Source organism: Stegostoma tigrinum, chromosome 8 (genome assembly GCF_030684315.1).
Source record: "Stegostoma tigrinum isolate sSteTig4 chromosome 8, sSteTig4.hap1, whole genome shotgun sequence".
NCBI lineage: Eukaryota > Metazoa > Chordata > Chondrichthyes > Orectolobiformes > Stegostomatidae > Stegostoma > Stegostoma tigrinum.
The window spans coordinates 8658256-8684578 of NC_081361.1; the positions used below are offsets into that span (position 1 = coordinate 8658256).

At 41.5% G+C, this 26323-nt stretch overlaps 1 long non-coding RNA gene across 1 annotated transcript in view; it reads left to right on the forward strand.

Annotated features, from left to right (window-relative positions):
- LOC125456605 (uncharacterized) overlaps positions 1-12772 on the forward strand; it is a 42161-nt gene extending 29389 nt beyond the window's left edge. Inside the window, exon 3 of the long non-coding RNA XR_007248477.2 lies at positions 9068-12772. This is a non-coding gene — a long non-coding RNA (uncharacterized LOC125456605). The remainder of the gene's footprint in view (positions 1-9067) is intronic.
- Positions 12773-26323: the final 13551 nt, after the last annotated feature.

Genomic DNA, 26323 nt, shown 5'->3' on the forward strand with positions numbered 1-26323 from the left:
GGATGAATTCCATCAAGATGTGATGGAATGATGATTTGGTGATCTTTTATTTTGATGCTACCAGTGTTCAAGTACACCTTTTTTGTTATCCTGTCCAGTCTCTCTGCTACTTCCTCTTTGCTGTGGCATTGATATTTAACAGCTTTTAAGCCAGGGAGATGGGATTGTCAGAGAAGGAACAAAGGTTGTATGTGTGATAACACAGTGTTGAGCTGGATGAACACAGCAGGCCAGGCAGCATCAGAGGAGCAGGAAAGCTGATGTTTCCGGTCGGGATCCTTCTTCAGAATTTCTGAAGAAAGGTCCCGACCCAAAATGTCGACCCCGAAGCAGCAAATGCACTTTGTTCAATTTCGCCCACGCTATTCGCTGCTCAGAATATGGTCTACACCACACTGGGGAGACAAAACAGACAAAGTGACCACTTTTTTGGAATGCCTACTTTCTATCTGTAAAAATGACTGAGCTTTCAGTTACCTGTCAGTTCAACACACCACTGTGTTCCTACTACAGTGTTATAGTAAGGCTCAACATAAGCTGAACGAACAATACCTTATGTTCTGCTTGGGCACTTTACAGCCTTCACAACTCAACATCGAGTTTCAACAATTTTACAATATGGCTATTTCCTTCCATGTCCACTATCTACCCCCACACCCCAGGTCCCGTGCTTTCAGCACAGTCAACCCATTCTCACCTACTCATAGTGCCCATTATCACCTATCCAGCTTCAATTCTCTCCTTTCCGGACTTACTGTTGACAATTCCTTTGTCTGTCTACTGTTTTCTCTTTGTCTGGGGCTTTTTCTTCACCCCTCATACATTAGCCTAAATGCCATTTTTGCCTAGATGCTATTGATTCCTTTGAAGGGTCACTGGACTCAAAATATTAACTGTGTTTACACTCCACCAATGCTGCAGGATCTACTGATTTCTCCAGCAATTTCTGTTTGTGTTTATTTGGGGTCAGTTCTTAAATAAGTTGCAAGCTACATTTGAATAACCTGTATTTGTGTATTTTGTTTGTTATAAGCTTCAAACTCACCCAGAAAACAGATACATTTCCACTTTATATTACTATTGCAGATGAATCAGATTAAATTGACGTATTCATGTTCAAGCCATCAAAAATATTGTCCTTTTGAGACAGGAAAAGAACTGAAGATGATGGGTTTTAAAGTGAAAGTGTACAAAAATGTCAAACAGCTTCAACATCAAAATGACAGTTATTTGAATGTAGGTCATTTTTCATTTCCTGCTTGTTGAATACTTGTCATGAAATCCAACATGAGTGGGGATTTCAAGAGTGTACAATGAAAGAACTGCCTTGTAAGACGTGGAGTATGGTAAGATTTACAGATTTAAAGACGAAAGGAGAGGTAGCCCTAATTCCTATGAATGATGGCATCAAGTTCCACCATTCTAATTGTATAGTACTTTGGTCTGGTTACACCTTGTGCATGATCTTCAGACTGACCATTCAGAATGGGGAAAGCCAAATTCCAGAGATGCTGAATAAATCGTGAAATTAACATCATTTTAAGTGCATGCCAGGCCATCACTCACCTGTGGAAAATGGTAGATGGTAGAAATGGACTGGCAACTTTGAAATTATGCTCCCACACTCCTCATTTTGGCCTTTCTGTGCAGGTTTGCTTCGCATCGAGGGAAAGCTGGCACTTTGTGCAAATGTAATAAGTAGAAAATAATTTGAAGCTAAAGTTGGAATTGTGTAGAGGCCTCCTGGTAGCACCACAGAAGTGATAAAGTAGATTTTATTACATACAGAGATTAGATTAGCGTATAATGGTTTTAAAGAGGATTAATATCAGTTGGGATAAGCAGATGAGCACGTATCAGATAGGTAGTAAATTTCCAGGGTGTTCAGGATAATTTTCTGCAACAGTATGTTCTAGAACAAATAAAAGGGCTATTGTATTTGCTGTAGTAATAATTGAGTCAGGTTTAGTTAACAATTTTACTCCGCCTAAACACTTACCGAGTAGCGTGCGGGGTATAATTGAATTCAATGTAGGGCTGAAATTTCCCATTTGTGGCAGCAGGTTGATGGCATTCAGTCCATCGAGGCTAACTCTCATGCTGCTTTTCTACCTCTAACCTTGTTAATTATGCAACCAAGCTATTGGATGCATTTCCCAGGGAATTGTGTGATCGGAGAGGCAGAAATGCTGGGTGCTTCTGGGATGTTTCAATTTGCACATCTCTGGCGCCACACACGAAGTCCAGTTGCACACCAGATCAGATACTGCAGGCCAGAAACTACCTCTCAAACTGCAGTGTTAAACCCTGAAGTTTGAAAATGTCCATAAGACCATAAGACATAGGAGTGGAAATAAGGCCATTTGACCCATCAAGTCCACTCCGCCATTTAAATCATGGCTGATGGACATTTCAACTCCACTTCCCTGCACTCTCCCCGTAGCCCTTGATTCCTCGTGAGATCAAGAATTTGTTAATCTCGGCCTTGAAGGCATCCAACATCCCGGCCTCCACTGCACTCCGTGGCAATGAATTCCACAAGCCCACCACTCTCTGGCTGAAAAAATGTCGTCTCATTTCCGTTTTAAATTTAACCCCTCTAATTTTAAGGCTGTGCTCATGAGTCCTAGTCTCCCTGCCTAACGGAAACAACTTCCTAGTGTCCAACCCTTCTAAACCATACATTATCTTCTAAGTTTCTATTAGATCGCCCCTCAACCTTCTAAACTCTAATGAGTACAATCCCAGTATCTTTAGCCGTTCATCATACGTTAAACCTACCATTCCAAGGATCATCCGTGTGAATCTCCGCTGCACATGCTCCAGGGCTAGTATGTCCTTCCTGAGGTATGGGGCCCAAAATTGGACACAGTATTCTAAATGGGGCCTAACTAGAGCTTTATAAATCCTCAGAAGCACATCACTGCTTTTATATTCCAACCCTCTTGAGATAAGCGACAACATTACATTCGCTTTCTTAATCTTGGACTCTACCTGCAAGTTAACTTTTAGAGAATCCTGGACCAACACTGGCAGATCCCTTTGTACTTCCGCTTTATGAATTTTCTCGCCATTTAGAAAATAGTCCATGCCTGTATTCTTTTTTCCAAAGTGCAAAACCTCACATTTACTCACATTGAATTTCAACAGCCATTTCCTGGACCACTCTCCTAAGCTAGCCTCCCATGAGGCACCGTATCAAAGGCATTTTGGAAGTCTAGATAGATAACATCTACTGGGTTTCCCTGGTCTAACATACTTGCTACCTCTTCAAAGAATTCTAACAGGTTTGTCAGGCACAACCTCCCTTTACTAAATCCATGCTGACTTGTTCTAATCTGACCCTGCACTTCCAGGAATTTAGAAAACTCATCCTTGACAATGGATTCAAGAATTTTACCAACTACCGAGGTTAGGCTAATTGGCCTATAATTTTCCATCTTTTGCCTTGATCCTTTCTTAAACAAGGGGGTTACAACAGCAATTTTCCAATCATCTGAGACTTTCCCTGACTCCAGTGACTTTTGAAAGATCACGACCAAAGCCTCTGCTATTTCCTCAGCCACCTCCCTCAGAACTCTAGGATGTAGCCCATCGGGGCCAGGAGATTTATCAATTTTTAGACCTTTTAGCTTTTCTAGCACTTTCTCGTTTGTAATGCCTACCCTACTCAACTTTGCCTCCTGACTCTCCCTAATTGTTGGCATACTACTCATGTCTTCCATTGTGAAGAATAACGCAAAGTACTTATTAAGTTCTTCAGCTATTTCCTTATTTCCCATCACTAGCTTTTCAGCATCAATTTGGAGCGGCCCAATGTCTACTTTTGCCTCGTTTGTTTTTTATGTATTGAAAGAAGCTTTTACTATCATTTCTAATATTACTAGCTAGCCTACTTTCATAGTTGATCCCCTCCTTCCTTATTGGTCTCTTTGTTATCCTCTGTTCGTTTTTGTAGCCTTCCCAATCTTCTGATTTCCCAGTGCTCTTGGCCACTTTATAGGCTGTCTCTTTTTCTTTGATATATTTCCTGACTTCCTTTGTCAGCCATGGCTGTCTAATCCCACCCTGGATAATCTTTCTTTTCTTTGGGATGAACCTCTGTACTGTGTCCTCAATTACACACAGAAACTCCTGCCATTGTTGCTCTACTGTCTTCCCTGCTAGGCTCTGCTTCGAGTCGATTTTCGTCAATTCCTCTCTCATGCCCCTGTAATTACCTTTATTTAACTGTAACACCATTACATCCGATTTTGCCTTCTCTCTTTCAAACTGCAGAGTGAGCTCTGCCATATTATGATCACTGCCTCCTAAGTGTTCCCTTACTTTAAGGTCTTTTATAAAGCCTGGCTCATTACCTAGCACTAAGTCCAGAATAGCCTGCTCCCTTGTGGGCTCCATCACAAGCTGTTCCAAAAAGCCATCCTGCAAACATTCCATGAATTCCCTTTCTTTGGATCCACCCGCAACATTATTCACCCAGTCCACCTGCATATTGAAGTCCCCCATGATCACCGTGACCTTGCCTTTCTGACATGCCCTATCTATTACCCGGTGCATCTTGCACCCCTGGTCCTGATCACTGTTAGGAGGTCTGTACATAACTCCCGTTATAGTTTTTTTGCCTTTGTGGTTCCTCAACTCCACCAACACAGACTCCACATCCTCTGACCCTATGTCATTCAGTGCCGTAGATTTAATTTCATTCTTAACTAACAAGGCAACCCCGCCCCTTCTGCCCACCTCCCTGTCTTTTCGATATGTTGTGAATCCTTGGATGTTTAACTGCCAGTCCTGAACTCCCTGCAACCATGTCTCTGTGATGCCTGCCACATCATAATCATTCAAGAGGATTTGTGCTGTTAATTGATCTATTTTGTTGCGAATACTACGAGTATTTAGATGAAGTGCCTTAATGCTAACTTTCTTATCAGAGAGAGATTGGAAATCCTAAGATGCCTTAAGCTATCCTTCCTTTTTGCTGTATTCCTAGTCTGCCTCAAGCTTAAACCCACCTGTACACATGCTATCCTGTTGCTTATCTTTCCATTTAACTCCATGCTCCCTGTCTCTTTTGCTTTCCCTTCCCCCTGACTCAGAAGTTTAAAGTCCGACTGACCACCCTATTTATCCTTTTCGCTTGAACACTGGTTCCAGATCAGTTCAGGTGGAGACCGTCCCAACGATACAGATCCCCCCGATTCCAAAACTGATGCCAATGCCCCTCGAAATGGAATCCCTCTTTCCCACATCAATCCCTTAGCCACGTGTTTCCTTGCCTAACTTTCTTTTCCCTATGCCAATTAGCACGTGGCTCAGAGAAAAAGCAAGCTAGTTCCCTGCTTCTAAGGTAGGGATCTGGAAATAATGATGAGAGTGTTAGGTTCGTTTTCGGAGACCCTCACAGACTTGATGCAATGGCAAGACACTGACCTGTTTAGAAAAACACAAATCCTTTATTACAAAGCAAGTACATGCTATGGAGGGTCACTGTACTCAACCTGGCACAGAGTACAAAGTCTCGTAAGCGATTCTCCCCAAGTAGCGGACAGTCCCTGCTTTTTATACCTTATTGAGTGCATTATAAATAAAGCAATTTTACTTCTCACAATGGCATGATACATGAAACAATCACTACATCAGACAGTGACATGATACAAAAACAACTACTACACCGAAAACATAAGGAGAGCAGGATACAGTATTCAGAGATAATGGGAAATGCAGATGCTGGAGAATCCAAGATAACAAAGTGTGAAGCTGGATGAACACAGCAGGCCAAGCAGCATCTGAGGAGCACAAAAGCTGATGTTTCGGGTCTAGACCCTTCATCAGAGAGGGGGATGGGGAGAGGTTTCTGAAATAAATAAGGAGAGAGGGGGAGGCAGACCGAAGATGGATGGAGGAGAAGATAGGTGGAGAGGACAGTATAGGTGGGGAGGTGCTAGATAAGTCCAGGGAGGACGGACAGGTCAAGGAGGCGGGATGAGGTTGGTAGGTGGGAAATGGAGGTGCGGCTTGAGGTGGGAGGAGGGGGTAGGTGAGAGGAAGAACAGGTTAGGGAAGCGGGGACGAGCTGGGCTGGTTTTGGGATGCAGTGGGGGAGGGGGAGATACTGCATCCCAAAACCAGCTCAGCTCGTCCCCTCCCCCCACTGCATCCCAAAACCAGCCCAGCTCGTCCCCTCCCCCCACTGTATCACAAAACCAGCCCAGCTCGTCCCCTCCCCCCACTGCATCACAAAATCAGCCCAGCTCGTCCCGGCCTCCCTAACCTGTTCTTCCTCTCACCTACTCCCTCCTCCCACCTCAAGCCGCACCTCCATTTCCCACCTACCAACCTCATCCCACCTCCTTGACCTGTCCGTCCCCCCTGGACTGACCTATCCCCTCCCCACCTATTCTCTCCTCTCCACCTATCTTCTCCTCCATCCATCTTCGGTCTGCCTCCCCCTCTCTCCCTATTTATTTCAGAACCTCTCCCCATCCCCCTCTCTGATGAAGGGCCTAGGCCCGAAACATCAGCTTTTGTGCTCCTCAGATGCTGCCTGGCCTGCTGTGTTCATCCAGCTTCACACTTAGTTATCCAGGATACGGTATTGATCATTTGTGAAGTGGCTGCTAAGGCCAGGAGGCGATTTCAAGTTGCCAAAGTGACAGAATGTAATTTCAAGCCGCCGAAGTGTCTGGCTTGAACAAAAGTCAGTGCCCTGGCCCCTTTAGCAGAAACAGAAGTTACATTCTTTACAGGATCTCAGAAGTGTCATGCCTTTTCAAACACTGCCCACCTAATCTTATTTGAGACAGTTTCTACATACCCCTGTGCAGGAAGATAAAGACTTACAAAGTTTTACACCTAATTCTATTCAAGCAGGAAGCTTAAGGCAGTGTCTTTCTACCTAGGTGTGGGAAGATAAGGATTTACAAAGTTTTACTCCTAATTCTGTTCAGGCAGGAAGTTTTAAGGCAGTGTCTGCATACCTCTGTGTAAGCAGATAAAGAGCATTAATTTATAGAGAATATAGAAATCACTGGGGTGTTCTCCCAATAACATCTCATGACGGCCATCCTTTCTCCTGCTGACCACCAACAGAATCCAGCTGTAGTATGATATTTGTCTTTCGACATGGTTAAGTCACATTTATCAGAGAGTTGAGCAGCCTATTTAGACATCCAAGGCTGAAACAAGTTGCAGTCACCAAACATTGTTCATCTCTCCCAAGCAACTGACTCCTGGACTGCAAATATTCTTAGATGTCATGGCTTTTTGAACCATGACATGAAGGACTAGTGCCACGGCATTGCACTTTAATGAGGACAACACAGGGGCTTAGCACATTGTACAGAGAATGTTTTAGAATGCAACCACCAGTTATCCGCTGTATTTTACACGCTGGGAATTTGTTCTATCTGGTCATTGTGCTGGGAGAGGGGAATTGAAAGTGCAATGAAAATGTGGTGATTTGAGGTTTTAATGATATAATTGCATGATAATGCACTGCCTGGACAGAGAGGTGGGAAACCTCAACCTTAAGAAATATACGAATGAGCAGTTGAAATGTTGTAACATTCAAGGCTATGTGCCAAGTGGGGTTAGTGTAAATAAGTTGGCACAGAGCTGGTGGACTGAAGGGCCTCTTTTCTTCTACAGTGTGACTCTAGAAGATAGTAGCCATTTAAGGACAAATTTAAGGACAATCAGGAAAATATGTCAAAGTTGAAAATCTGCCCCGCTGCAACTAATTAGTTTATGCTCTACCTGCAACCATAATGATGCTAGGACACCGATCCCAGCATGATTCATGAAGACCATCCAAATGGAACAGTTCTGTCTTTTCCTAGCACTGATGCCAATGCTCCACGAATTAGAATCCATTTCTCACAGACCAACCTTTTAGCCTCCCCATTTACCTCTTTAGTTTTATTTCCCCAACATCAATTTGCATATATTTTAGGTAGTAATCAAGAAATTATTACCTTTTTAGATCTGCTTTTTAATTTCGCCTTTAGCTGCTCTTAACTCCTCAGCAGAACCCCTTTCCTTGTCCACTGTATGTCATTGGTGCTTATGTGGACCATGAAAACAGGATCCTTTCCTTTCTCTCTCTAAGTTCTTTTCCAGCCCAGAAGTGAGCTCCTGAACCTTGGCACCATGTAGGCAGCACAGCCTTCGGGACTCTCTGTCCTTTCTTCAGAGAGCAATATCCATTCCCTTAACTATGCTCTGCCCAATTACTGCTATGTTGCCCTTTTCTACCCCAACTTGAGATAGACAAAGAATCACAAATGGGAAAGATATGAAAAATGGTTACAGGTAGTCGGAGTTACAAAAAGGGAGTGCAAAAAAGAAATTTATAAGGAATGCCAAATTAGTGTGAAATGTAATATAAGTGAAAAATTATGGCAATGTGAAAATTGATGGTAATATTGAGAATGAAAATAAGAAATGGCGGATATGTCAAATAATTACTTTATTAATTACCATGTAAAGCTATTATAGTAGAGGTCACAAATTGACTATGATGCCATTGAATCACGGGACAAGCTTACGGAGTTCAGTTGCCTACTTTCGTTCCTTTTGTATTGATTTGCTGAAAATTTGTTTCACTGGTGGTAAATACTGAGTTCATTGTTCAACTCAAAGTCTTCCATTTATTTCTGCGCCTATAGTGAGGCCTCATACAGAATGGCCACCTTCCTGGAAAATTGCTGTTCCATCACTCATGGTATGGTGTGTCTTGCCATTGACATTAACAGAAGATCACAGCAATGGATTGTGCCTGCAGCATAGGAAATTCTAACATTCAATTCAGTATGTGGAGTTCACAGTCGATCTTTCTGCTTTTAAATCTAACAAAATTGGTTGTCATCTGATATTGCTTTAATTTCTCTGGTTAATCTTATTATCTGCCAGATCCAGGTCTTGAATGGCTGTTCTAACAGAAATTATAATTTGTGGGAGAGGATGTTTCAACAAAATTCCCATAAAGTTCCTTTCAAATGGACTGTGTTAATGTAGCTTATTTGTGTGTTAATGTATTCTCTAATTTTATTTGCTCCTTCCATAGGTGCTATGATGGATGTCAGCTTAGCCTCTGAAAGAATGGGTTCCACATTTTGCAAGTCTTCACTTTGGGCGAACTTCTACCCAAGTTGGATCAACTTGCCTTTTAAAGCATTTCTGGTTAGAGTTTTACTGGAGGCAAGAACTAAGAGCAGGAGGAGATCATTCAGTCTCCCTAGCACACTTTGCCATTTAATAAGACCATGGCTGATATGATTGTGGTCTGAACTCCACTTTCCTGTCTGCCTTTGTCTCCCTCATCAATCAAAAATCTGTCTACTGCAACAAAGAATATATTCAATAACTCAGCCTCCATTGTGACAGGGAAAGAGAATTCCAAAACCCTTTGTAGAGAAAGCATTTTTCTTCCTCTCCATCTAGCTCTAGACTCCCTCACAAGTGGAAACACTCTCTCAGCATCCACCCAGTCAAGTCTCCACAGGATCTTTAAACACTTCGGTCATATCAACTCTCATTTTACCAAACACCAATGGATACTGACCCACATTTTCATTCTCTACTCATAAACGAACCCCTTCAGCTCAAGAATCAGTCAGGTGAACTTTCTCTGACCTGCTCATAATGCAATAATATCCTTTGTTAAGTAAGGAGACCAAAACTGAACACAGTAAACATGTTTCGGGCTTGTTTCCAAGTCAGAAAGCTACCTCAGGTGAGAGAATGGTTAATTTTTGGATTTTCAATGGTTACAAGCTCTTAAGTGGCGTGGGGCATGGGTTCCCTGTCTCCAGTGGGAATGATGTCAAAGCTGGAGGACTGAACCAGTCAGAGTCCTTTCACCTTGAGAGAAGTACCCAGTTACAGTATAAGATAAATAACAGTGAGGGCATTTCAGCAAGAGGGCCAAAGAAATCCATTGATAATAAATTAAACACTACAAAAGAAATCTTAACTGACGAACCAGATTTCAAGTTTACCAGCACTCTGGGATAAGTGGTTCATCAAGAAATTATTCTACATAGTTGAGGATATCGTCCCAATCAATGAATTTGTAGGCAAATTCCCAAATTGCCTTCTGATCTGTGCATTGGACTTCCTTTTTTAGAAGATACTGCAGTAAGGGGAGGCAATGGCCTTGTGGTGTTATCGCTGGACTGTTAATCCAGAGACCCGGATAACATTCTGGGGACTTGGGTTCAAATCCCGCCATGGCAGATGGTGGAATTTGAAATCAATAAAATATCTGTAATTAAGAATCTAATAATGACCAGAATCCATTGTTGATTGTCAGGAAAAACCCATCCGGTTCACTAATGCCCTTTAGGGAAGGAAACTGCTATCCTTACCTGGTCTGGCCTACATGTGACTCCAGACCCACAGCAATGTGCTTGACTCTGAACTGCCCTCTAACAATTAGGGATGGACAATAAATGCTGCCTAATCAGTGATGCCCTCATCCCATTAATAAATAAAGGAAAGAAAAGTGAGTTTACTTTTTCTACACAGCAGAATGCTTTACAAGCAGAGGGATGGTCTTTCACTGAGGTTAAAATCTTGGAGAAAACTCTATAAGGTCTGAGTCTAATTTAAGACCATCCAAGGTAGAGATAACAAGGTGTAGAATTGGATGAACATAGCAGGCCAAGCAGCATCATAGGAGCAGGAAAGCTGACGTTTCAGGCATAGACCCTTCAGTGCAGGTCCAGGGAGTGAATTTTTGAGGTGGTGGACGGAGTGTCAATCAAGTATATTGCTTTGTCCTGGATGATTGAGTACTCTAGAGTTTCTCTATCATCTAGGAGTGCAATCATCTTGACAAATGGTGAGCATTCCATCATACTCATAACTTGTGCCTTGTAGATGGTGGACAGGCTTTGAGGCACCAGGTGGTGAGTTACCTGCTTCAGATATCCTAGTCTCTGAACTCTTCATCTCCACATTATTTATATGGCTCATCTAGTTCAATGTCTGGTCAACGGTAACCCGCAGGATATTGATAGAGGAGGATTCAGCAATGATAATATCATTGAATATCAAAGGGAAATGCAAAATTCCCTCTTGTTGGAGATGGTCATTGCCTGGCACTTGTGCAGCATGAATGTTATTTGCCACTTGTCAGCCCATCCCTGAATAGTATCCAGGTCTTGCTGCATATGGACGTGGACTGCTTCAGTATCTGAGGAGAGTAAATGGTGCTGAACATTGATGATTGCACAATGTACATCCCTACTTTTGACCTCACGATGGAGGGAGGGTCTCTGATGAAGTACTCCTGTTGCTGTATCCTGGACTCAGAAGTTTGAGCTTCAGCAACCACAACTATCTTCTCCTGTGCTAAGTATGACTGCAACCAATGGAGAGTTATTCCTCCCAATTCTCAACAACTACAGTTTTGCTCGGGCTCCTTGATACCACAGTCAAATGCAGCCTTGATGTGAAAACAGATTTTCATACCACACTTTGGAGTTCAGCTCTTCTGTTCATGTTTCAGCCAAGGCTAAAATGATGTCAGAATTTGAATAGCTGTGGGGGAACCCAAACTGAGCATCAGTGAGCAGGTTACAATCAAGGGTTATTATATTACCAAGTACTTTCCATTCCTAATGACCCTAAAATCTACTGCATTAAATTGTTTCAGAGATAGTAGGAAATGTAGATGCTGGAGAATCTGAGATAACAAGGTGTAGAGCTGGATGAGCACAGCAGGCCAAGCAGCATCATAAGAGCAAGAAAGCTGACGTTTCAAAGAAGGGTCTAAGCCCAAAATGTCAGCTTTCCTGCTCCTATGAACACAGACAGGAAACTGCAAGTTCTGATCCAATCCACACACCATCCTGGTTTGGAATTGCTTTGCTGTACTTTCATGTTACTAGGTCAAAATCCTAAAATTCCCTTCCTAATAACACTGGGTGTACTTACACCGCGTGAACCTCAGAGGTCCGACAAGGCAGCACACCACCACCTTCTGTAGGGCAGCTGGAAATGAGTAACAGATGCTGACTTTACAAGTGGAGGGGGTAATTCCTCTATGAATTCTTAAAGAAGTACCCATGAGACTCATTCCTCTGCCTCTGATTAATTACAAAATCTCGAACCCTGTGCAGTTGATGGAAGTATTCAAGGCACTTACCTCAAAGGCCCAAATGTTTAGTGATGGGATTCTTGATGAATAGAATACACTAGATCAAGGACAGGATAATGGTAATGTGAATAATTATGACACATGAAACACCAGTTGCCCAGAACAGGCATTTCGGTGACACATATTCTGAAGGGGCCAAACCAAGAGATGTATGCACCAATTGTTGGAGGTGTTTCTTTTATTAACTCCCAATAGGTGACCTTACTATCTAAGTTGGCATATAATGCACATCCTGAGAGAAACTACAACCAGTGAACACATTCTACAGATGAAGGGTTTCCGATTTAAGACTAAGATCAGAATCCTTTCCTAGGGTCATGAACTTTCTTAGCAGAAAGCTGTGGCAGCAGCTTCATTGATTCTTTTTACACCTACAGTAGGTTCTTTACCAACAAAGGAAACAAGGGAAGGTGGAGCACAGAGCACAACCAAATTGGCCATGATCTTATAGAACGGTGGAGCAGGCTAGAAGGATGGAATGGCTTCCTCCTCTTAATTTGTATATTTGTATCAAATAGATTGTGTTCAGCTAAAAGCATATTTCATGATGTTTTATTAGTATTGTAAAGGAAAACTTTGATGAATCTTCATAATGCATGTTGCTGATTCTATTGCCACTATGGAATTTCAAATGTATAATCAATAAAATTAGAATTTAAGATTGAAAGTAACTCTTTTAATTACATTGATTTAGTTACAAAGCAGTGTAGGTCTGGAACAACTTTGAATCAACATCCTATTTATGGAACATTGCAATTAATTTTGCTAGGTCAGCACAAAAAGATATCCGGAGAAGAGACAGTGCAATCGCAAAGTTTGATTGGTCAATTGAATAGGTAGTGCCCTCAAACTAGACCACATTACGCTTTTGCTCTGGTGCAGTTAAGTACCAAGATGAAACAGCCTAAAGTCCGGAATAGTTTAAGGGCAAATAAAACATTTTGAAGAATAAATCTACAAAAATGCATACGTAAGCTCCCATCTTGCAGTAATTCAACATGAAACCAATCATTTCTCGTCATGTTTCACATACTAATCATTCTGACCTTTTTGTGGTGTATCCAAGAAAGAACATGAAACTAATCATTTTTTGTGATGTTTCACATTACACATTTTCATGACCTGTTTTTAGAGCGTATCGAACATAATAACCCGTGTGGTCAAATAAAGTTTCACTTTATGTATTAACCACATATACTAATCAAATTACTGTATTAAGGCAGTTAACAGTCCTGAAACAGATGATTGTACGAATAATTCGTTAATGATCATATTAGACTGGCTTTTCAATTAAAGCTCAAGTTTAATTACTGCAAGTCTCTGTGCAAGAAGATGCAGTTTCATCCAAACTGTTTCAGCCACAAAGCGTTTTGGATTCCTACTGGAATTCCCTGGGAAAGGCAAATAATGATAGAATCACAGAATTGTTATAGTGCAGAAGAAGGCCATTGTGTTGTCAGTCAATAGAGAAATTCTTTAATTTCAGATTAAGAAACACTTACAACTGCCTTATTTTTTAATTCTTGCAGCATCTGTGGAAAGAAAAGGAGTTAACATTTTGAGCCCATTGACCAATGAGTTCTGATGAAGGGTCACTGGACTCAAAACATTAACTCTTTTTTTCTCTTCACAGGTGCTGCCAGACCTGCTGAGTTTCTCTAGCCCTTTCTGTTTTTGTTTGTTTTGGATCACCAGCATCCGCAGTTTGTTGTTTTATTTTATGTCAGTACTTTCGTCTGAGATACTAAGGCCAAGTGGTTACTGTGATTAAGAACCAAACATGTCAACCTCACAACACCAAAGCCAGTTATTAAATGTTAAAAAGCCTGAAAGTGACATAGGATGATGCTCACTTGAGTTATAAGTTAGTGTAAAAGCAACATACAATACATGCTGGAGAAACACAGCAGGTCTGGCAACATCTATGGAAAGAGAAACCATGAAGGGTTTGAGTTCAGAGTCGTCTTCTGTTTTTCTGTTCACAGATGCTGTTGAATTCCTCCAGTATTTCCTGCTATAATTTAGTTTAAAAGGCCAGACTCGTAATATTTCATTGCTAGTCCACTACTGAAGATTCCTGAAGTATGAGTCATGTGTCCATCTTTCCCAGTGGGATCATGTCTAAGACAAACTTGAGGGTCGCATTTCAATGGACTGATTACATTGAGGAAGTTCAAATTGTTGACCTGAGTTGTTAAGTATATCTTTCCCTTTTAATAAATTTTCTACAAATTACTGTTTTATTTAGTAATTAGTGAATTTATAGAGCCACTTGCAGGCAAATTGGAATGTTTGAAACCAACTAAAAATACAGGACACAATACCAAATGCGGCTGGTTTCGCGATATTTCTTATGGGTGCAAATGGGAAATGTGTTTTTGAGAAGCTAAGAAAATTTAAAAGGATTGTTAAAAGTACCTTAGCTGCTTAAATAAGAAATAACAAAGTGTGGAGCTGGATAAACACAACAGGCCAAGCAGCATCTTAAGCAGCATGCTCCTAAGATGGTGCTTGGCCTGCTGTGTTCATCTAGCTCCATAAGACCATAAGACATAGGAGTGGAAGTAGGGCCATTCGGCCCATCAAGTCCACTCCGCCATTTAGATCATGGCTGATGGGCATTTCAACTCCACTTCCCTGCACTCTCCCCGTAGCCCTTGATTCCTTCTGAGATCAAGAATTTGTTGATCTCTGCCTTGAAGGCATCCAACGTCTCGACCTCCACTGCACTCCATGGCAATGAATTCCACAAGCCCACCACTCTCTGGCTGAAGAAATGTTGTCTCATTTCAGTTTTAAATTTACCCCCTCTAATTTTAAGGCTGTGCCCATGGGTCCTAGTGTCCCCGCCTAACGTAAACAACTTCCTAGCATCCACCCCTTCTAAACCATACATTATCTTTTAAGTTTCTATTAGATCTCCCCTCAACCTTCTAAACTCTAATGAGTACAATCCCAGTATCTTTAGCCATTCATCATACGTTAAACCTACCATTCCAAGGATCATCCGTGTGAATCTCCGCTGCACACACTCCAGGGCTAGTATGTCCTTCCTGAGGTGTGGGGCCCAAAATTGGACACAGTATTCTAAATGGGGCCTAACTAGAGCTTTATAAAGCCTCAGAAGCTCATCGCTGCTTTTATGTTCCAACCCTCTTGAGATAAACAACAACATTACATTCGCTTTCTTAATTACGGACTCTACCTGCAAGTTAACCTTTCGAGAATCCAGGACCAACACTCCCAGATCCCTTTGTACTTCTGCTTTGCGAATTTTCTCACCATTTAGAAAATAGTCCACACTTTGTTATCTCAGATTCTCCAGCATCTGCAGTTCCCATTATCTCATTGCTGCTTAAACATTGGTTATTGGGGAGGCAGTAGATGTGGGATTCTATTAGTTGAATATTTTGAATAATGTTCTGTAAAAAGGGCTTACTAAAGTTGTATACCTGTTAACTATTGTGTCTGCAATCATTCATTGTGGCATAGCGTACATTATGAAAAGTGAGAGTGAGAAAAAGCTGATTTTGATGGCTTGAAACAAATGTTGAATAGACAAAATCTCCAAAACTAAATGAGATAATTCAGATTATTGTTTTAGAAAAAGAAATATGTGGGGCTTCTAGAGGACTGGTACCTTGCACACTGGTGATTTCTTCAAAATATGAAGATATGGAATTTGATCTGATTTGGTTAGAAATTTTAGTTCTTAATTCCAATTGTATTTAAAGAAAATGAAAGCATACCTCTGTTGTTACCTATTAATTCCATATAAGCCCAGACACTGAGGTACCTGTGAAAGAAATGTCTATATAATAGCAAGTTTATTGTATGGCAATTGCATTTAATTATGTACAGAAAAGACATTACAGTACTTGGGATATGCATTTGAACACGTGTAAAGGGATACCTATTGAATTTAAGTGTTTGTTTTCATGGAGTCAGAGATTCCACAGGCCTTTAAATATGGTGGGTGGCACCTGATTCTGGCATTTGTAGGCTTTGTCTTACCTGATGTAACAATGCTTATTACTCTATTAACAATGCCTATTGTTACTGGAGTAACACAAGAAACTAGGCGTGAATAGAGTAATAGCAAAGATTCCAACAGGCATTTATCATACATGCACACACACAAACATTTTAAGATTAGAGTAGATTAGATTCCCTACAGTGTGGAAACAGGCCCTTCAGCCCAACAAGTCCACATTTCCCCTTGAAGCATCCCACCCAGACCCATTCCCCTGTAACCCACACAACCCTGAATACTATAGGCAATTTAGCATGGTCGATCCACCTAGCCTGCACATCTTTGGACTGTGGGAGGAAACCCACGCAGACACGGGGAGAATGTGCAAACTCCACACAGACAGCCGCCTGAGGCTGGTATCAAACCCGGGTCCCTGGTGCTGTGAGGCTGCAATGCTATTTATTAAAACTTGCTATTATGTAGACATTTCTTTCACAGGTACCCCAGTGCCCGGGTAACAACAGACGTATGCTTTCATTAGCATGTCATGCTTTGTGATCCCAGTAAAATGGAATGAGATCTTTATATGTGGAAGTCACAAGCTATTATATATGTGACATGCTATTATATATGAAGACATCATGAGCATGTTTATTAAAGATATGCTGCATACCATCCAGAAGACAGAATCACAGAATCATTACAGTGCACAAGAGGCTACTTGGCCCATCGTACCTAAGCGGATTTTATTACCCAGTGCCAATATCCTGTCTTCTCCTCATATATCCCTGAACACCATTTCTTTCCAAATAGCCATCCAATGCCCTCTTGAATGCCTCAGTTGAACCTGCCTCAACCACATTTCCAGGCTGTGCATTCCATACCCTAAAACCTCACTGTATGGAAAAGTTTTTCAATTTAAATCTTCGTGTTCCTTATATAAGTGGAAACAGCTTCATTCTAGCTAATTTGCCCAGTCGGCTCATAATCAGATCTCGTCTCACCCTTCTTCTCTCTGGGAAGAACAATCCCAACTTCTTCAATCAGTCCTCATTGCAGGTATGAGATTCTGATAAATCTCTGCTGCATTCTCTCCAATGCATTTGTATCTTTCACACAATGTGGCACAACTGTATACAAAACACCAGCTGAGGTCTAAGAAGTTCATCATCACCTCCTTCAGTCTTTTACTCTGTGCCCCAGTTAATAAAGCCAAAAACATTATATGCTTTGTTTACTGGTCCTCACACCTGTCCTACCATTTACGATGACCTATGCACATATGTACCTTGGTCTCTCTGTTCCCGCACCTCTTTTGGAATTCTACCCCCTATTATATATTGTCTTTCAATATTCTTCTGACCAAAGTGCATCACCACACACATCTGTGCATGGAAACTCATCTGCCACCTATCCTCCCATTCCATCAATTTTTCTATGTCCTTCTTGAGTATCATATTGTCCTCCTCATGGTTTACAATTCTTCCAAGTTTAGTATCGTCAGCAAATTTGGAAATTATCCCCTGTGACCAAGATCTAGGCCATTTATATATATCAGGAAAAGCAAGGGTCACAATTCCGGCACCCTGGGGAACTCCACTGCAAACCTTCCTCCAGCCAAAAAAAATCCATTGACCTATTACAAGAAAACACGTGTTTTGCTCTAAATATGTGTAAAATGGTAAAGTTTTGTTGTAGTATTATTGTTTGCTAAGTGACTTTCTGTAATGGAACACAATGCTACTAGCTACAGAGTAATTAGGTTTCTTTCAGTTCGAGTGCTACTTACCCCACGTTGGGCATGTTTTCCTTTTCTGTGATACATAGAACATAGAACATAGAAAAGTACAGCACAGTACAGGCCCTTTGACCCACAATGTTGTACCGTGGAATAATCCTAATCCAAAAATAAAATAACCTAACCTACATTCCCCTCAATTCACCGCTGTCCATGTGCATATCCAGCAGTCGCTTAAATGTCACTAATGATTCTGCTTCCACGACTATCACTGGTAAACTATTCCATGTGCTCACAACTCTCTGGGTGAAGAACCTCCCTCTGACATCTCCTCTATAAGTTCCTCCTAACACCTTAAAACTATGACCCCTCGTGGCAGTCAATCCTGCCCTGGGGAAAAGTCTCTGGCTATTGATTCTATCCATGCCTCTCATTACCTTGTACACCTCGATCAGGCCACCTCTCTTCCTCCTTCTCTCCAGAGAGAAAAGTCTGAGCTCAGTCAACCTCACCTCATAAGACAAGCCCTCCAGTCCAGGCAGCATCCTTTGCACCCTCTCCAAAGCCTCCACGTCTTTCCTATAATAGGGCGACCAGAACTGGACATAATATTCCATCTACTTATACCTGCTGCAATGTTAAGGTCCTATCCTCTGGCCTGTGTCTTTCTACTGCTTAATTTCAATTTTATGGTGAGTATTTCTCCTTATAAATATATCCTAGGCCAAATGAGAACAATATATCTCAGCATAAAGCTATTCTCCTATTTATATTATCTGGTAGATGTTTCAGAGTCTTTTTTTCCATTGAGATTCTAAAAAAATTCCAATTCTGTGTCCTAGCTCCTTGAGTGGAAAATACATAGCTATTCTGAGTGACACTGTAATTCAAGGTTTTAGATCACTACACTTTTTTTTCACTTTCTTGCCATTTCCTTCAGAGTTGTTTCACTCAGAGTTCTGCAAATCCATAGATTTTTAATGGACCTGCCTTATTGTCACTTTCATGGTAGCTAGCTCTGTTACAGCTATGAAAATCCACACATTTCCAGCAGTATTAATCTTGACACCATGTTTGAAGTGATGTGTATAATGACTGAGATAACGAAGTGTGGAGCTGGATGAACACAACAGGCCAAGCAGCATCTTAGGAGCACAAAGGCTGATGTTTCGGGCCTAGACTCTTCATCAGAAAAGGGTCTAGGCCCGAAACATCATCTTTTGTGCCCCTAAGAAGCTGCTTGGCCTCCTGTGTTCATCCAGCTCCACACTTTGTTATCTCAGATTCTCCAGCATCTGCAGTTCCCATTATCTCTGTATATTGGCTGCCCCAGACTGCACGCAGATGTAGAAGTCACATGAATATGGCAAGGCAACACTTACACTAAGTACAATTGCAATCCTCCATAAGTATACTTAATTAATCATGACTGCTTCCTGGATATCTTTCATGGACATCCATGACTGTATACTCACTGGAAGTTCGTGGAGTAGAATCTCTCAACTGGCAAATAATTCTATCTGGGAATGTCCCAATAGCTGCATGACCACAAACTAGGGCTTGCTGATCTTGTTGAAATTCAACCATTGGAACAAGTACCTGTGTCCCCTCATTCCAATTGGCCTCATCAGTAGCAAAGTGGAAATAAGTAGCATTCCTGGTAAACATGGGATCACTCACCTGAGAGATGTAATGGAGCACTGCAACTCCCTGGAAGAAGCAGGAGGCGATGGAATTCAGGGCTGTCATGACCTTGATGCATTAGATTGAGGTCTTGTTCTTGAAGGCTACAGATGTCAGCAATGACCTGCTCTAAAAGTAGCACCAGCACCGGCAGCACCTGTATATATAATTCTGGGTGTCACAGTGCAGGATGGATGTGAAAACATTGAAGAGAATGCAGATGCAGTCTACAAGAATGATTCCAGGGATGAGGAACTTCAGCGATGAGGGTAGATTGAAGAAGAAAGAGATTTGATAGGGATGTTCAAAATCATGAACAGGTTGGATAGACTAGTTAGGGAGGGATAAAAGAAACAAGAACAAGAGAACATATGTTCAAAGTGATCTGTAAAAGAAGCAAAGGTAAAATGAGGATAACTTCTTCACTCAGCAAGTAGCTAATGTATGGAATGCACTGCCTGGAAATGTGGTGGAAGCATATTCAATTGAGGCATTTAAGAAGACATTGGATTTTTTTGAGTAAAAATCATGTGCAAGTGTCTGGGAGAAAAGCAGGGGTTTGGCATGAGGTATTGGTGCTCATTTAAGGAGTTGGTGCAGACACAATAGGCCGAACTGCATCTGAGTTGCTTCTGCAACCTGCCGAAAACATCTGACCTCCTGTAATGCTGTTGCTCAGTCACAGCCACGGAGCTGATTCTTTGCCTTAAGCACTATCTTAATGACATCACTTCCTGTGAACTGGAGATCTGTATTCATCCCCTCTTCCTGAGCTGCAACAGCGCCAGCTGGTGTTCCTGCTGGTCCTGATGGTGTGATTGTTGGTACACTCCTCTTGCTCCTCCTCAGAAAAAAACCTTGAACTGCTTGAGCTGCTCTCAAACTGCAATAAATCTTGGCAGCTTGGGAGTGCAGATCAACATCCTGCAATGACCACACACCTTAAACCACTTGCAAAGTAGCAAAGGAACAGACTCTAACATGTACTGTGAACAAAAACCTTTCCCTTCTGGGATGAAACAGCTGAGTCAATCTGTAAAGAGTGTCCAGCCAGTCCCTCTCACAGACTTCTCAATCTCACCTTTTGCCTCCTTGACCCTAAAGATTTTCACACAGAATCTCAGAATTATTACAGTGCAGGAGAAGCAATTCAGCCCATTGTGTCTGCACTAGCTCCCCAAATGAGCATTTTGATTGGTGCTATTCTCTCACCTCTTTGTCACACTGTAAGTTTATTTTCAAATGGCTGTCTAATTTCCTTCAGAATGCCTCCATTAAACTTGCATGGACCGCACTGTCAGGTGGTACATTCCAGTCCCTAACCACCACGACGGGTGCAAAGAGCTCTCTCTCAAAGAGAAATTTTGGCTCTGGTTGTTCATACAACAATGTTGTATTGTTTTTGATAATTTGTAGGATGTGGGCATTACAGGTAACATTTGTTGCCCACCCCTAATTGCCCTTGAAAAGGTGATTTTTTAACTGTCTATTGAACTGCTGCACGCATCCATGCAAGGGGGCACTATTCCATCATATCCCTGCCTTCTACCTTGCAGATAGTAAACTGGCACTGGGGAGACAGTCAATTAGTTTGAATATACTTAAATCACAATCTGACTGTCCGACAAGAATTTCTTGCAAACTTCCACAAGCAGCAGCAGTTAAATACAGAAGTCGGCAGGTGACTTTCAGGCCCTAGTCATATTAGTGTTTCTTTAATTCCCTTGGTTACACTGATTCCTGCCAGACTGACACATTCTGATGCAGTATTCAGGGATTGCTGCACTGTGAGAGGTGCCACTGTTACAAGGCCCTGTCTGCCCACCTCCAATGTAAAAGGTTCTCCATAGAACTACTGCAAAAAATAGCAAGAGTGTTCATGCAATTTATCCCCCATAAAACATCACTGAAACAGATACATCTTTGTGTTAAATGCATCACTGTTTCTGAGCTCTTTGGATGCTCTGATGCCCAAGGTACACGATGACCATGCTTTGTGTGTGTGTGTGTGTGTGTGTGTGTGTGTGTGTGTGTGTGTGTGTGTGTGTGTGTGTGTGTGTGTGTGTGTATGTGCACGTACATGTCTGTATCTGGTGGGCCATCACTGCCTATGAGGGTGTGCCCCATCAAGAGTTGGCAGACAATGGTAATACCTGCTATTTTGCTGAGTGCATCCCATCCTGAACTACATCAGGAAATTATCAAATCACACAGCACAGGAGGAAGTTATTCAGAGAAAGCAAGAAGTGCAGATACTGGAGGCAGAGACAACACAGTGTGGAGCTGGAAGAGCACAGAAGGCCAGGAAGCATCAGAGGAGCAGGAGAGTTGAGGTTTCAGCTTGGGACCCGCCTTTTCAATCTTTCTAACTCTTTTCAAGGAGTTAGCTAATGAATCCTATCCTGACTTCACAGTTTTCCCTCTGCAAATATTTATCCAATTCACATTTTAAAGTAGCAATTCAGTCCCCTTTCAAACAGTTTACAGCAACTGTCAAATAAAATAAAGAAATGTGGATGCTAAAGCTCTGACACAAAAACAGAATTTGATGGTAAAACTCAGCAGGTCTGGCAAATTCAGTGGAGAGAAAGCAGAGTTTTGAGTCTGGTGCCCCTTCTTCAAAACCGAGTTTCTCCAAAAATGTTTTTATCTTTGTTACACAACTACTGTCTTTGTAAAAAGATCCCAAACCCCAAAACATTCTGATCTTCCAGGTTCTTTTGCCAGTCATGTTAAATTGGGTTACTAACCTTCGTGTCTGTCTCTCTCACTTTCTGCCTTTCTCTCTATCTTCTTGTCTTTCACTCTCTGCTTCTCTCTCTATCTGCCTCTCTCTTTCACTCTCTGCCTCTCACTCTCTGCGTGCTCTCTCACTCCTTGCCTCTGCCTTTCACTCTCTGCCCTCTCTTTGTCTCTTTCTATCTCTGTCCCTTTCTCTCGCTCTTTCATTTTCTGCCTTTCCCATTTTCTCTCTGACTTGTAATCTTTTGATTCTTTAAAAACATTGCAATGTTTATAAAAGATTTGTGCCTATTGAAATGATGGAAAGAGATTTACGGCTTTGATCAAAATATAAATCCTTTGCGATCGCATCAATTGCTGTTTTGTTTGTGCTTTAGATGATAACCCTATTGTATAAAACAGACTTTAGTCATGGTTCCCATAAAGCCACTCAATCAAAGTTACATCTGATGTAATAATGTTTCTGGGAAGAGAAGGTTATTGATGATGTCATATGTTTAAACTGATTATGAGCTTCCAATCCACTACCTTTCCTGGTTATCTGTTTCAGAACAAGAAAGAAATGAACCTTGAAATCTCAGATTTAAGGCATTTAACATCCAGTCAGAAAAATAACACCTCTGTCAGCACTGGTTTTTCCCTGGATCTTCAGCCTAGATTTTGTGCTTAAGTTTCAGATATTGGGCTTGAACCCATAAACTGCTGGCGGAGAGGTGAAAAAAACTTGCACTGAGCCAGGGCGAGTACAGAAGGGAATGTTAAATAATTTCAACTGAATATTACCACTTGGTTTCATCTGAGTTACTGCCTGGTGTGCGGGACTTTGAGTTGTGTTTCTCTCTTCTAGGCAGGGAGGGAAACAGCGCGGCCCTCAGCAACATGTTTCAAATTGGTTTTACATGGAGAACAAGTGGAATTTGTTCCTCATTTTCAAAGAACATAAAGAGTGGCCAAATCAATGGAGTTCTCCATTCTGACTTGTACCACCAATCTCTGCTGCAAGTACAGGTAAGTGACAATCACTGTTTAAAAGAAGGGCTTTTGTGATGTCGTGGTAGAGGTCAAGTCCCTCCTGACCCAGATATGTATTGATTTAAAAATATTTACTGAGCAATTCATTGTTGTAGAATTAAGAGACTTATAAAAAGCAGCACAACATTAAAAGAAAAACGCTGACAGATCAGCAAATAGAAAGCAGCGAGTGGTGACATGGAGGGAATCACACAGGCAGAGAGTGAGCAACATACATTACACACAGAGAGAGGCAACAAGATATGGATGTGGAGGGCAGAGCAAAGGAGGGAAACACACTCAAAATAGCAGAGCTTTGTCAAACTAGGAAAAGAGAATGTAAAATGGATTCAGGCGTTTATGCTTTTTGTGAAATATTGCTTGTTCTCAAGTTTCATGGAATCCCTATAGTACAGAAGCAGCCATTCAGCCCATCAAGTCCATAGCAACCCTCCAAAGTGCATCCCACCTAGACCCATCACCATATATTTCCCATGGTTAACCCACCAAGCCTGCAAATCCCTTGTCTCTATGGGCTAATTTAGCATGGCCAATCCACCTACCCTGCACATCTTTGGACTGTGTGAGGAACCTGGAGCACCCGGAGGAAACCCACACAGACACGGGAAAGATGTGCAAACTCCACACAGACAATTGTCTGAGGGCAGAATTGCCCAAGGGTTTAAAAGTGACAAAATGATCTGCCACTACAATATTCTGATTCAATCTTTCTCCTGCCACCTACAGGCTAGTAACTAGGGACTGAATGTTTCTAGAAAGCAAATCCACAAGATCGTAATGTGACATGGATTTTTCGTCAGAACAATATCTCAATACAAGTGAGGCTGAAATAAGAAGGAAATTACTTTTTAAATGGGAGAGTACAAGATATTCGTTCTTGAATCATTAACGTGGGCAATTTCAACCATTTGCTTTTGAGGACAATTCCAGATGGAAAATTGCAGCTGTTTTTATCTGGAAGGTATGAACCACTATTGAAAATCAGTTTTCATGGCTAAAATTGTATTTGAGAAATGCCAGGCTCTCTCCAATAGATTAAAGTCAGGCAGGCCCTTACAGCAATAGCATGCTGGAACAGAAAAAAAAAATCCCTAATCCTCTACAATGTTTTAGGGGATTAGTAAACCAATCAAAAATATTAAGCTTCCAGCAGATCTATTCAGGGATACGCTGCTAGTGAAGAGCAAGGAGAGGATGTTTTTGGGCAGGAATCGAGAGACAGTCAGCACAAAATATTAACTTTGTGCAGCAGTGATACTGAACTGCATTACGGATTTACCATTAATGAATCTGAATTGTGAGAATGAACATCGACAGTTAGTAAATGTTGTTTACTCCTGTCCACTAAAGCTTCTGTATGTGATCACCAGCTAGGGAAATAACAGGAGGAAATGTACTGAATTCCCAAGTTTCTTGTTAAACCATTGATAAAGTGTTGATCTTTCATCCATTGGGAAGTATTCAAGACCTGTGCTTCTGGTAAGTGACCAGCCAACATGTTACAGTTTTCTCATCCATCGTGATATGTGAAACCTCTGGAAGTTGCGCTCTCTGTTTCTCTTTATTGCAGCACCTATATTATCTTACTGCCAGACCTAACCTCTGAGGACATGCCTTAATTTGCTACTTTCCATGAATGGTTTGGCTATAAGTATTTCCTGGGTTACAGTCATCTCACTAATGGATATGAAAGCCTTGAGAATCTGGTTGTGCAAAAAGTCTAAAGTGACCTTAATCCACATGAGGATGGTGTTGTTGTACAAATCTGGTGTAAGTGGCCTCGATACTTGGTGATTGACTGACCAAGAGTATTGCCCACTATCTTTAATGACTCTACTCACCCAATTGATGTGTATCTGATTCAAGAGGGCAAAGGATGATTATTTGGGTAGAAATGGCGTTCAGGGATATGGGATAGAAATGGCATGCAGGGATACGGGGGAAAGCTTGGAGATTGACACTAGGTAATAGAATTGGTGTGGGCATGGTGGGATGATTGACATCCTCCTGCACTGTAACAATTCACTGATTCTGGGAAGTGAGGAAAACAGAAGGGGAGAGAAGAAAACAGAAACCTGGCTCAAAACCCCCCTTGGTCACAGCAGCTGCCCTGTCTGCCCAGACACTGTGACTCCAGGATTACTTTGCCAGGTCAGCTGAGGACAAACAAATCATGAAGCCAGGCCAATGTCTCATCTCACCCACTATACAACACACATCCATACTCTTACATGGATTAACCAACCACATAGAACACTTAGGATCTGAAGACTAATTTAGTTTCTCTCACATAAATGAGAATCTGATTTACCGCTCGTGGCTTCATCTTCCTTTATCTATGATAGAGTATCGCCCTTCTCACTTGTACAACTTTTAAAGTTGATTCAAAGTTGACACAATTCGTTCAGCATAGGTAACTTGATCAAGACTTACACAGTTACTTATGAAAAATCCTTCAAATCATGATGACATTCTTTGTGACTGCTCTTCTCATGTGGTCTAGTATTCTTTTCTTATTCTTCCTTAGAATCAGATTTTACATTCTCAACAAGGTGTTGACCTTGTTTGTGTTTTAACACCACAGAAGTCTATTCCAGCTAAATAACCAAATTGTCCTCACCCTGTTTAAATGGAGGAGTATTGTACTTTTTCACCACCTTAAATATTGCCTTAATGCCAATTCTGAGGAAGGGTCACTGGACCCGAAACGTTAACTTTGATCTCTCTCCACAGATGCTGCTAGACCTGCTGAGATTTTCCAGCAATTTCTCTTTTTTTGTTTCTGATTTACAGAGTCTGCAGTTCTTTTGTTTTTTTTTTATTTTGCTTTAAGGTCACCTTAGTCAAATTTTGATGCTCTCTTCCTTCTAATTCATTTCATATTCTTTTCCCACTCAGAATGAACTTTGTTCTTTAAGAGAGCAATGGCTTCACCATTCTTTTCATAGAATCCCTATAGGGAAAGAGTCTACTCAACCCACCAAGTCTG